The sequence below is a fragment of the Pongo abelii genome, chromosome 18 (genome assembly GCF_028885655.2).
Source record: "Pongo abelii isolate AG06213 chromosome 18, NHGRI_mPonAbe1-v2.0_pri, whole genome shotgun sequence".
Classification (NCBI taxonomy): Eukaryota; Metazoa; Chordata; class Mammalia; order Primates; family Hominidae; genus Pongo; species Pongo abelii.
Window position 1 is genome coordinate 16555071 of NC_072003.2, and position 11867 is coordinate 16566937.

Genomic DNA, 11867 nt, shown 5'->3' on the forward strand with positions numbered 1-11867 from the left:
AATGGTGTGATCTCGGCTCACTGTAACCTCCACCTCCTGGGTTCAAGTGATTCTCCTGCCTCAGCCTCCTGAGTAGCTGGGATTACAGGTGCACACTACCATGCCCGGCTAATTTTTGTATTTTTAGTAGAGACAGGGTTTCACCATGTTGGCCAGGCTTGTCTAGAACTCCTGACCTCAGGCGATCTGCCTGCCTCAGCCTCCCAGTGCTGGGATTACAGGTGCACACTACCATGCCCGGCTAATTTTTGTATTTTTAGTAGAGACAGGGTTTCACTATGTTGGCCAGGCTTGTCTAGAACTCCTGACCTCAGGCGATCTGCCTGCCTCAGCCTCCCAGTGCTGGGATTACAGGCGTGAGCCACCACACCTGACCAGTTGCTATACTTGTGCATTTTGGGGGACGTGGTGATAGAAATCATGGGAAGGTTGGCAAATCCTCTCCAAGCCGCCCCTTTTCTACTGAATGGAGCAATGGACCTCAGAAACAGAAATGAAAGAAAGTGGCTGGAAGTGGTGGCTGACAACTGTAATCCCAGTACTTAGGGAGGCAGAAGTGGGGAGATCACCTGAGGTCAGGAGTCCGAGACCAGCCTGGCCAACATGGCGAAACCCCATCTCTACTAAAATACAAGAATTAGCCAGGCCTGGTTGTGCACACCTGTAGTCCCAGCTACTCAGGAGGCTGAGGCAGGAGAATCGCTTGAGTCAGGGAGGTGGAGGTTGCAGTGAGCCAAGATCACGCCACTGAACTCACTAAACTCCAGCCTGGACGACAGAGCAAGACTCCGTCTAAAAAAAAAAGAAATGAAATAAAATAAAATGTAACTAACTATACCCAGCAAAACAAGGACCATTCAAGCCGACCTTAAGAGCTAGTAGAGGGCTGGGCACGGTGGCTCATGCCTGTAATCCCAGCACTTCGGGAGATCGAGGCAGGAAGATCACTTGAATTCAGAAGCTTGAGAACAGCCTAGGCAACATAGCAGGCCCTTGTCTCTACAAGTAACTAAAAAACTGGCTGGGCAACTAGGCACAGTGGGTCACACCTGTACCCCCAGCACTTTGGGAGGCCGAGGTGGGCAGATCACTTGAGGTCAGGAGTTCAAGATCAGCCTGATTAGCTGGGCGCGGTGGCTCACGCCTGTAATCCCAGCACTTTGGGAGGCCAAGGCTGGCAGATCAGCTGATGTCGGGAGTTCGTGACCAGCCTGACCAACACGGAGAAACCCTGTCTCTACTAAAAATACAAAATAAGCCGGGTGTGGTAATGCATGCCTATAATCTCAGCTACTTGGGAGGCTGAGGCAGGAGAATCGCTTGAACCTGGGAGGCGGAGGTTGCGGTGAGCTGAGATCGCGCCATTGCACTCCAGCCCGGGCAACAAGAGCAAAACTCTGTCTCAAAAAAAAAAAAAAAAAAAAAAAAAATTAGCTGGGCATGGTGGTGCACACTTGTAGTCCCAGCTACTTTGGGAGCCTGAGACAGGAGAATTGCTTGAACCCAGGAGGTGGAGGTTGCAGTGAGCCGAGAAGGTGCCACTGCACTCCAGCCGGGGAGATAGAGGGAGATTCCATCTAAAAAAAAAAAAAATTGAGTATCTCATTATGTTGTCCAGTTTGAACTCCCGGCCACTAGTGATCCTCCCACCTCAGCCTGCCAACGTACTGGGATTATAGGCATAAGCTACTGTGCCTGGTCAGTGCTTATTTTTTATCTCCAAAATGAGATTAGTATCACAAAATATTTTCATGCCTTCTGCACCCTTTAGTCTGTAAATAAAACCTGTAAATAATAATAATACACATAGTTCCACTTCCAAGCATAAGCACAGTTAATATTTAATCTCTTGATTTTTTTACAGTATTTTTTATTATACTTTAAGTTTTAGGGTACATGTGCACAATGTGCAGGTTAGTTACATACGTATACATGTGCCATGCTGGTGTGCTGCACCCATTAACTCGTCATTTAGCATTAGGTATATCTCCTAATGCTATCCCTCCCACCTCCCCCCACCCCACAACAGTCCCCGATTTTTTTACAGTATCAGTATTTTTTTCCTGTGCTTATTTTTCCTCTTTTTTTTTTTTTTTTTTTGAGACAGAGTCTCGCTGGGTGGCCCAGGCTGGAGTGCAGAGGCGCAATCTCAGCTCTCAGCTCACTGCAAGCTCCGCCTCCCGGGTTCACGCCATTCGCCTGCCTCAGCCTCCCGAGTAGGTGGGACTGCAGGCGCCCACCACCACACCCGGCTAATTTTTTGTATTTTTAGTAGAGATGGGGTTTCACCATTTTAGCCAGGATGGTCTCGATCTCCTGACCTAGTGATCCACCCGCCTCGGCCTCCCAAAGTGCTGGGATTACACGCGTGAGCCACTGCGCCTGGCTCCTGTGCTTATTTTTCTCCCTTTGTTTCCTTCTGATCTATATTTTCCAAGATTCCTTCAATGATATGATTTTGTAGTGAACAAATGCCAGCCCTCCTTCAACTCATCCCTCTGAAATGTCTATTATTGAGAGCATGATAAAAATATTTAAAGATCTCTGGTGGGGGCAGTTGGTATTTCTGAAAAATGCACACTCCTGGTCCCACTGCAGACCTGCTTAACTGGAATTACTGTATACATGCGGGACTTAGGAATCTGTGTTTTGACCAAGAGGCCAGGTGATTCTTCTGCTCAGTTAGTGCTGGGAAACAGTGCTATGAAGGATACAGTGGCTAGAAGTCATCCTGTCGTCCTGCCTCACAGTAACATCGTTACCAAATTCTCAGCAGGTGAACCAAATGAAATGGTCAACTGAAAGCCAACCAGGGTAAAACAGATCTTTTATTTCTTGTTGTTGTTGTTGTTGTTGTTTTTATGTGGGGACATTCCAGTGAACTGCTATATGCATTTGCCCCCAGTCTCTCCTTGTGAGAAGTGAATTTCTTCAACGTTTATAGACCTGAGGTGTTACATTATTGGACGAATTAAGAAAACAATCTAACCTGATGTGTGAAAATTTCTGCTTGTGAGAATCCGTGTTATTTCAATTATCCAATCAAGAGCCTAATTCGTATAAAAGAAACACAGCAGTTCGTTGCTCATCTTTGTATCTAAGGACGGTTTGTCTTGACGGAGGGCATCTGGCTGTTTTGGGGAAAACTATTGCCGACCTTATTTTGACTAAAAAGTTGCCTGCCGTACCAGGTGAGAGAAGCTATCATTTCTTTTATAAAACTTTCAGCTTGCTTTTTGTTAAGTGTGTTTGAAAGTCACTTAAAAGGCTGTCTTAAATATAAATATTGTTAGTCGGGCTGGATATCTTTTTTATATTAAGTTATGATTTATATTTCTTCAGAGATCTAGTCTCTTGTTGATCTCCCTTGACTATTTTTCTGTTAGGCAGTTGGATTTCTCTTTTTTTCTTTCTTTTTATTTTCTCTTTTTTTTTTTTTGAGACAGGGTCTCTGTTGCTCAGGCTAAAGTGCAGTGGCATAATCTCAGCTCACTGCCTCCTGAGTAGCTGGGGTTACAGGTGCGTGCTACCACGCTCGGCTAATTTTTGTATTTTTAGTGGAGATGGGATTTCACCATGTTGGCCAGCCTGGATTTGAACTCTTGACCTCAAGTGATCTACCCACCTTGGCCTCCCAAAGGGTTAGCACTACAGACGTGAGCTACTGTGCTTGGCTTTTAAAAAATTTTGAGACTTTTAGTGGAGACAGGGGTCTCACCATGTTGCCCAGGCTGATCTCTTTTTTTTTTTTTTTTTTCAGACAGAGTCTTGCTCTGTCGCCCAGGCTGGAGTGCAGTGGTGTGATCTTGGCTCACTGCAAGCTCTGCCTCCCAGGTTCACGCCATTCTCCTGCCTCAGCCTCCCGAGTAGCTGGGACTACAGGCGCCCGCCACCACGCCCGGCTAATTTTTTGTATTTTTGGTAGAGACGGGGTTTCACCGTGTTAGCCAGGATGGTCTCGATCTCCTGACCTTGTGATCCACCCGCCTCGGCCTCCCAAAGTGCTGGGATTACAGGTATGAACCGCCGTGTCCGGCCTACCCAGGCTAATCTCAAAATCCTGACCTCAAGGGATCCTCCCGCCTCAGCCTCCCAAAGTGCTGGGGTTATAGGTGTAAGCTGCTGTGCCTGGCCGTAAACTGGTTCTTGAAAAAAGTGGCAGATCAATACGCCCCTGCAAAGCAGGGGCAAAAAACAAACATTTGCCATTTAATAACGTAGGCAGGAAAGATAAGCTAAAAAAAAAATCAAAGAGAATTATTCCTATTTCATACCAACATTCTTTTTTTTTTTTTTTTTTTTTTTGAGACGGAGCCTCACTCTGTCGCCCAGGCTGGAGTGCAGTGGCGCGATCTCAGCTCACCGCAAGCTCCGCCTCCCGGGTTCACGCCATTCTCCTGCCTCAGCCTCCCGACTAGCTGGGATTACAGGCGCCCGCCACCACGCCAGGCTAATTTTTATGTGTTTTTAGTAGAGACGGGGTTTCACCATGTTAGCCAGGATGGTCTCGATCTCCTGACCTCGTGATCCCTTGGCCTCCCAAAGTGTTGGGATTACAGGCGTGAGCCACCACGACCGGCCCATACCAACATTCTTAAGTCTAGATAATGGGAACTAATAAGTTCCCAAAACTGGATGAAGAGACAAAAACCTAAAAACTGGAAGAGAAAAGACTGAGATTCAACTTAATAATATTGTGGGCCAGGTGCGCTGCCTCATGTCTATAGTCGTAGCACTTTGGAAGGCTGATGTGGATCCCCTGAGCTCAGACCAGCCTGGGTAACATGGCAAACCCCGTCTCTACTAAAAATAAAAAAATTAGCTGGGCAAGGTGGCTTAGTCTCAGTCACTCTGGAGGCTGAGGGAGGAGGATCACTTGAGTGTGGAAGGTGGAAAGGAAGTTGCAGTGGGCCGAGACCACACCAATGCACTCCCAGCCTGGATAACAAAGCAAGCAAGATCCTATCTCGAAAAATAAAATAATATCATGCATACTAATCTTGAGTTGTTGCCATTATAATTCATAGCTTCCCAATTCATTCTGCGAAAGCAATGTTTTCAGTACTCAAACCTAGTAGTTTTCTTCGCCAGAAAAACTCCTATCACCTGGTCTTAAGATAAATGTAAGACACCACGTACTGCTTAACCAGGATAATAACAACTTAGGAGAGCTTATCTGAGGAATGTAAGGATGGCTAAACATTAGGGAATCAGAAACAAAATTGTTAGTAAACTAAAGAACCCAGCATAGTTAGCCACAAATGCTGAGAAAATTCAGCTACAAAACTTACCAGCAATTTAGGGCTAAAACATCATATGAAATTGCAAATTAATAAAATGGTGCCATTAATGGTGAGTTCAAGCCTAAAAGGCCAAAACCATTAGTATTTCATTCTTTTCATTAGTGTTTTTTTTTTGTTCCTACATACCATAAAATTTTGTGACAAACTCTGTTCCACCTAGTATTTAACCTGACACCTAAAATGTTTAGTGTATAGAGTTGCAAAGACATAATTACTTGCCATTGTGTAAATAGTGATCTTTGAAACTAAAACTATTCCATTCTCAAATACATCTATTGGACTCTAAATACCTAAGGGAGTTGATTGTCACCATCACCCACTTAAAGAAAACACCTCGGCCAGGTGTGGTGGCTCACACCTGTAATCTCAGCAGTTTAGGAGGACGAGGCAGGAGGATTGCCTGGCCCTAGAAGTTTGAGACCAGCTTGGGCAACAAGGTGAAACCCCGTCTCTACAAAAACATACAAAAAAAATAAGCCATGGGTGGTGGCAGACGCCTGTAGTCCCAGCTACTTGAGAGGCTGAGGTGGGAGGATCACTTGAGCCTGGGAGGCAGCAGTTGCAGTGAACTGAGATTGCACCACTGCACTCCAGCCTGGGGAACAGAGCAAGACCCTGTCTCAAAAACAAAACAAAAAAACCGGTTGGGCACGGTGGCTCACGCCTGTAATCTCAGCACTTTGGAAGGCCGAGGAGGGCAGATCATGAGGTCAAGAGATCAAGACCATCCTGGCCAACATGGTGAAACCCTGTCTCTACTAAAAATACAAAAATTACCCAGGCGTGGTGGCACATGCCTGTACTCCTAGCTACTTGGGAGGTTGAGGCAGGAGAATCACTTGAACCCAGGAGGTAGAGATTGCAGTGAGCTGAGATCACACCACTGCACTCCATACTGGCGACAGAGCGAGACTCCATCTCAAAAAAAAAAAAACAATAAGCAAGGTTTTACCATTTTTTCTCTTTGATTTTTTTTTTCCATTCCAGTTGTCCCCATGATTTTATATTAATGTAGTATTATTTTATTTTATTTTTTTTGAGACAGAGTTTTACTCTTGTTGCCCAAGCTGGAATGCAGTGGTGTGATCTCGGCTCACTGTAACTTCTGCCTCCCGGGTTCAAGCGATTCTCCTGCCTCAGCCTCCCGAGTAGCTGGGACTACAGGCGTGCGCCACCATGCCTGGCTATTTTTATTTTTGTATTTTTAGTAGAAATGGGGTTTCACCATGTTGGACAGGATGGTCTCAAACTCCTCACCTCAGGTGATCCGCCCACCTTGGCCTCCCAAAGTGCTGGGATTACAGGCATCAGCCACCACGCCCGGCCATTAATGTATTATCTTTATGCTTAGCTTTCATTCAGTATTCATTTACTGCTTGAAAAACCTAAGACTTCATACTTTGTTGGGCAGAGTTACTCTTACCACTTATCTCTTCAGGAAAGATAATAGAATAGTAGATGTTCTCAGGTTTTCACTTAGTAAATGACTTTTGCCAGTGGGTTAAGAAAAACAATTGATTTGGAAGTTGGCTATTAATCCGATTAATTAGAAGCCAAGCCTTTTTCGCAGGGGCTGTGATGTGTGGATAAAATGCCACACAACCATTTCTCAGTGAAAATCCCAACCAGAACTTGAGTTACGTTGGTGGCTATGGAGTTCTGCAATCCACAACTGATGTTCTCTAATAACCAGTGACCTTGAGTGAACTCCTGTCCCCAAGGCAAGAGCAACCACAGCTGCAGGGAGCGTTTGGCAATCACTATCCCCACCCAAGCTTCTCCCTTGGTAAACTTTGTACCTACTGGGTCCTCATGCTGGTGGAAAAGAAAATACATTTCCTTCTAGTGACTGTCCCGTCTCCTTCAAGTCCATGTTCTTAATCTTTGACCTTGAATTTCATCACTTGTCACTTGTTTGTGTTTGCTTCTTCGGGATTTTTTTTTTTTTTTTTTTGAGATAGAGTCTTGCCATGTTGCCCAAGCTGGAGTGCAATGGTGCAATCTCGGGTCACCACAACCTCTGCCTCCCGGGTTCAAGCAATTCTCCTGCCACAGCCTCCCAAGTAGCTGGGATTACAGGCATGTGCTGCCACGCCCAGCTAATTTTGTATTTTTAGTAGAGATGGGGTTTCTCAATATTGGTCAGGCTGGTCTTGAACTCCCGACCTCAGGTGATGCACCTGCCTTGGCCTTCCAAAGTGCTGGGATTACAGGCATGAGCCACTGCGCCCAGCCATTTTCTTCTTTTTATTATTTTTATTTTTACTTTTTGAGACGAAGTCTCATTCTTGTCACCCAGGCTGGAGTGCAATGGTGCGATCTTGGCTCACTGCAACCTCTGCCTCCCGGGTTCAAGTGATTCTCCTGCCTCAGCCTCCCAAGTAGCTGGGATTACAGGCTCCTGCCACCGCGCCTGGCTAATTTTAGTATTTTTAGTAGAGACAGGGTTTCATCACGTTGGCCAGACTGGTCTCGAACCCCTGACCTCAGGCGATCCGCTCGCCTTGGCCTCCCAAAGTGCTGGGATTACAGGCGTGAGCCACTGTGCCCAGACTTTTTTTTAGAGTTGAGATGAGGCCTTGCTGTCTCCCTGGCTGGAGTGCAGTGGCACAATCAAGGCTTACTGAAGCCTCAGCTCCCAGGGTATCTGGTACTACAGGCACGTGCCACCATGCGTGGCTAATTTTTTGTATTTTATTTATTTATTTATTTATTTATTTTTTGTAGAGACAGGGTTTTGCCACGTTCCCCAGGCTAGTCTTGAACTCCTGGGCTCAAGCGATCCACCTGCCTTGGCCTCCCAAGTGTGAGGATTCATTTTCAGAAGTAGTCTTTTTGGATGTCTTGAGATAGCTTCATGAAATTTCACTTGTAAACCAGAAGTCTCAGAAGGTCTAAATCACTGTAGAGGTTTATTTTAGCCAACATTGAGGACATGCGCAGGAAATAGACAGAAGCCACAAGAGGATCTGGAGCCAGCACTTTTTCCAAAGAGGATTTAGAGGGCTTCAATATTTAAGGGGAAAAAGTGGGCAAGAGGGGAAAGGTGGAGAGAAAAAATGGGGAAGGATAGGGTAGCATTGTACTGAGGCTTTGAGCACTCACTCAATCCACGTTTTGCATGTGAAAAGGAAGGAGAAGAACAATCATGTATTTTTCTTGAAGTTGGGCAATCTGTACTTGACCTGTAGATAAACATAGAAATCAAATATGCGGCCGGGTGCAGTGGCTCACGCCTGTAATCCCAGCACTTTGGGAGGCCGAGGCGGGTGGATCACGAGGTCAGGAGATCGAGACCATCCAGGCCAACGTGGTGAAACCCCGTCTCTACTAAAAATACAAAAAATTAGCCGGGCAGGGTGGCAGGCGCCTGTAATCCCAGCTACTAGGGAGGCTGAGGCAGGAGAAGTGCTTGAACCCGGGAGGCAGAGGTCGCGGTGAGCTGAGATTGCACCATTGCACTCCAGCCTGGGCAAAAAGAGCGAAACTCTGTCTCAAAAAAAAAAAAAAAAAAAAAAAATCAAATATGCATGGGTCTCAGGGTGGGTGGGTGGGCAATTTATAGTCTCTTTTTGTCTCCAACTATGAAGATAAGCTATTAATTTACATTGTCAGGGTAAGAAAGTCCCCATTGTGAGGCGTGTGGCCTTCTATCTTGTAGCTATGGTTTAGGAACAAAAGGAAAGGCAGATTTTGTTTTGTTTGTGTGACTCGATTTCCAAGCTTAACTTTTCCCCTAGGCATAGTGAGTTTGGGGCTGAGATTTTGTTTTCTTTTCACACTGTAAAGATATCTCTTTTTATTTCCTTTCTTTAAAAATTTGAGACAGGGTCTCATCCTGTCACTCTGGCTGGAATACAGTGGCGTAATCATAGGTCACTGCAGCCTCCATCTCCTGGGTTCAAGTGATTCTCCTGCTTCAGCTTCCCAAGTATCTGGGACTACAGGCATGTACTACCAGAACTGGATAATTTTGTTAAAATTTTTTATTTATTTTATTTTATTATTATTTTTTTGAGACAGAATATCGCTCTGTCACCCAGGCTGGAGTGCAGTGGTGCGATCTCGGCTCACTGCAAGCTCCGTCTCCCGGGTTCACGCCATTCTCCTGCCTCAGCCTCCCGAGTAGCTGGGACTACATGAGCCCGCCACCATGCTTGGCTAATTTTTATGTATTTTTAGTAGAGATGGGGTTTCACCATGTTAGCTAGGATGGTCTCTGTCTCCTGACCCTGTGATCCGCCCTCCTTGGCCTCCCAAAGTGCTGGGATTACAGGCATGAGCCACTGCACCCGCCTGTTTTCTTAAAATTTTTAGTAGAGGCAGGGTCTCACTATGTGGCCCAAGCTGGTCTTGAACTTCTGAGCTGAAGCAGTCCCCCCATCTTGGCCTCCAAAAATGTTGGGATTACCAACATTTTTGTGAGTGAGCCACCGCACCCAGCCAAAAGATGTATTTTAAACCATTAAGAACTCTGACCTCCTGAGAGTCTCCTCAGAGGGGAATTTGAGTACCTCTTAGAAGCCAGCCCTTTAAATTACCTTCAGGATATTAGACAGGGTGAAGGGAGTTCTGACTGAAAATGCATAGTAGGCCCAGGGTGGTGGCTTATGCCTGTAAACCCAGCATTTGGGGAGGCCAAGGTGGGCATATCACTTGAGGTCAGGAGTTCGAGACCAGCCTGGCCAACATGGTGAAACCCTGTCTCTACTAAAAATACAAAAATTAGCCAGCTATGGTGGCAGGCACCTGTAATCCCAGCTACTCGGGAGGCTGAGGCAGAACTGCTTGAACCCGGGAGATGGAGGTTGCAGTGAGCCAAGATTGCACCACTGCACTCCAGCCTGGGCGACAGAGTGAGACTCTGTCTCATTTAAAAAGAAAGAAAAAGGGCTGGGCACTGTGGGCCATGCCTGTAGTCCCAGCACTTTGGGAGGCCGAGGCAGGTGGATCATGAGGTCAAGAGATCGAGACCATCCTGGTCAACATGGTGAAACCCCGTCTCTACTAAAAATACAACAATTAGCTGGGTGTGGTGGCGCACGACTGTAGTCCCAGCTACTAGGGAGTCTGAGGCAGGTGAATCACTTGAACCTGGGAGGCAAAGCTTGAAGTGAGCCAAGATCGCGCCACGGCACTCCAGCCTGGCAACAGAGTGAGACTCCATCTTTAAAAAAAAAAAAAAAGAAAAGAAAAAGAATGCATAGTAGATGCAATTCACAGAAAAGAAGAAAAGATTCTATTTACCCTTTTTGTATTTGAGCTTTCATAGACTTTTTCTTCCCTTAACCACCGCAGCAAAAAATCACCATGTACCAACCTATTCAAACTTATCCATGGATGAATCTATCCAGAAGACAGGAGTTCCGATGCTTGTCTTGCTCTGAATGTCTGCTTGTCACCTGCTTAGCATTATCGACTGTGATTCTGGGACTCGTTGTTGTTCTACAGGACCCCTCTGACTCTGTGGTTTTCTCTATTGGATTAACAATGATAGCCATAGGTGCTTTTTTTGTTGTCCTCACTGGAGTGACAGCCCTGTGTACGGTTACAGTCGACGAGAACTTGCAGAAAACCACGAGGCTAAGACTAGGAGTGATACGAAAAAGCGGAAGTCTCCAAGGAACTACAGAGCCTTCCATGACTCACTCAGTCATCGCCAGCACCTCGCTGTAGCTGTACATTGAACCCTGGCATCTTCTTCTTTGGAACTAAGTCTCCTGAGCATTGTTTTTAAATAGAAATAAAATCTGGCTTTTAAAAAAACTCCTGTAATCCCAGCAGTTTGGGAGGCCAAGGTGGGTGGATCACGAGGTCAGGAGTTCGAGACCAGCCTGGCCAACATGGTGAAACGTCGTCTCTACTAAAAATAGAAAAATTAGCCAGGCGTGGTGGCAGCCGCCTATAATTCCAGCTACTCTGGAGGCTGAGGCAGGAGAATCACTTGAACCTGGGAGGCGGAGGTTGCAGTGAGCCGAGATTGTGCCACTGCACTCCAGCCTGGGTAACAGGGTGACACTGTCTCAAAAAAAAAAAAAAAACCCTTCTAATTTTGTAATGTTCTTATTCCCTAAAGCATAAGATTCTGTCTGCAGAAGGACCTTCAGGTCATAATAATGCCCCTCAAATTCATGCCATCTGGCTGGGCATAGTGTCACTCACCTGTAATGCCAGCACTGTGGGAGGCCAAGGTGAGTGGATCGCTTGAGCCCAGGAGTTTGAAACCAGTATAGGCAACATGGTGAAACCCTGTCTCTTAAAAGAAAAAAAAAAACAAAAAACAAAAATTAGCCTGGGCATAGTGGTGGATGTCTATAGTCCCAGCTACTTGGGAGGCTCAGGCAAGAGAATAGCTTGAGCCTAGGAGGCGGAGGTTGCAGTGAGCCAAGGTTGTGCCACTGCACTCCAGCCTGGATGACAAAATGAGACTGTTTTCCCCTCCCACTCAACAAAAAATTCCATGTCGTTGCCAGGCGCGGTGGCTCACGCCTGTAATCCCAGCACTTTGGGAGGCCGAGGCAGACGGATCACGAGGGCAGGAGATCAAGACCATCCTGGCTAACA

General features: G+C 46.2%; 1 long non-coding RNA gene across 1 annotated transcript; it reads left to right on the forward strand.

The window, feature by feature from the left end:
- Nucleotides 1-2458: 2458 nt before the first annotated feature.
- On the forward strand, nt 2459-11069 carry LOC112131388 (uncharacterized). Its single transcript, XR_002913470.2, has 4 exons — nt 2459-3191; nt 6874-7089; nt 9133-9254; nt 10602-11069. It is a non-coding gene; the product is annotated as an uncharacterized LOC112131388 (long non-coding RNA).
- The last annotated feature ends 798 nt before the right edge of the window (nt 11070-11867 follow it).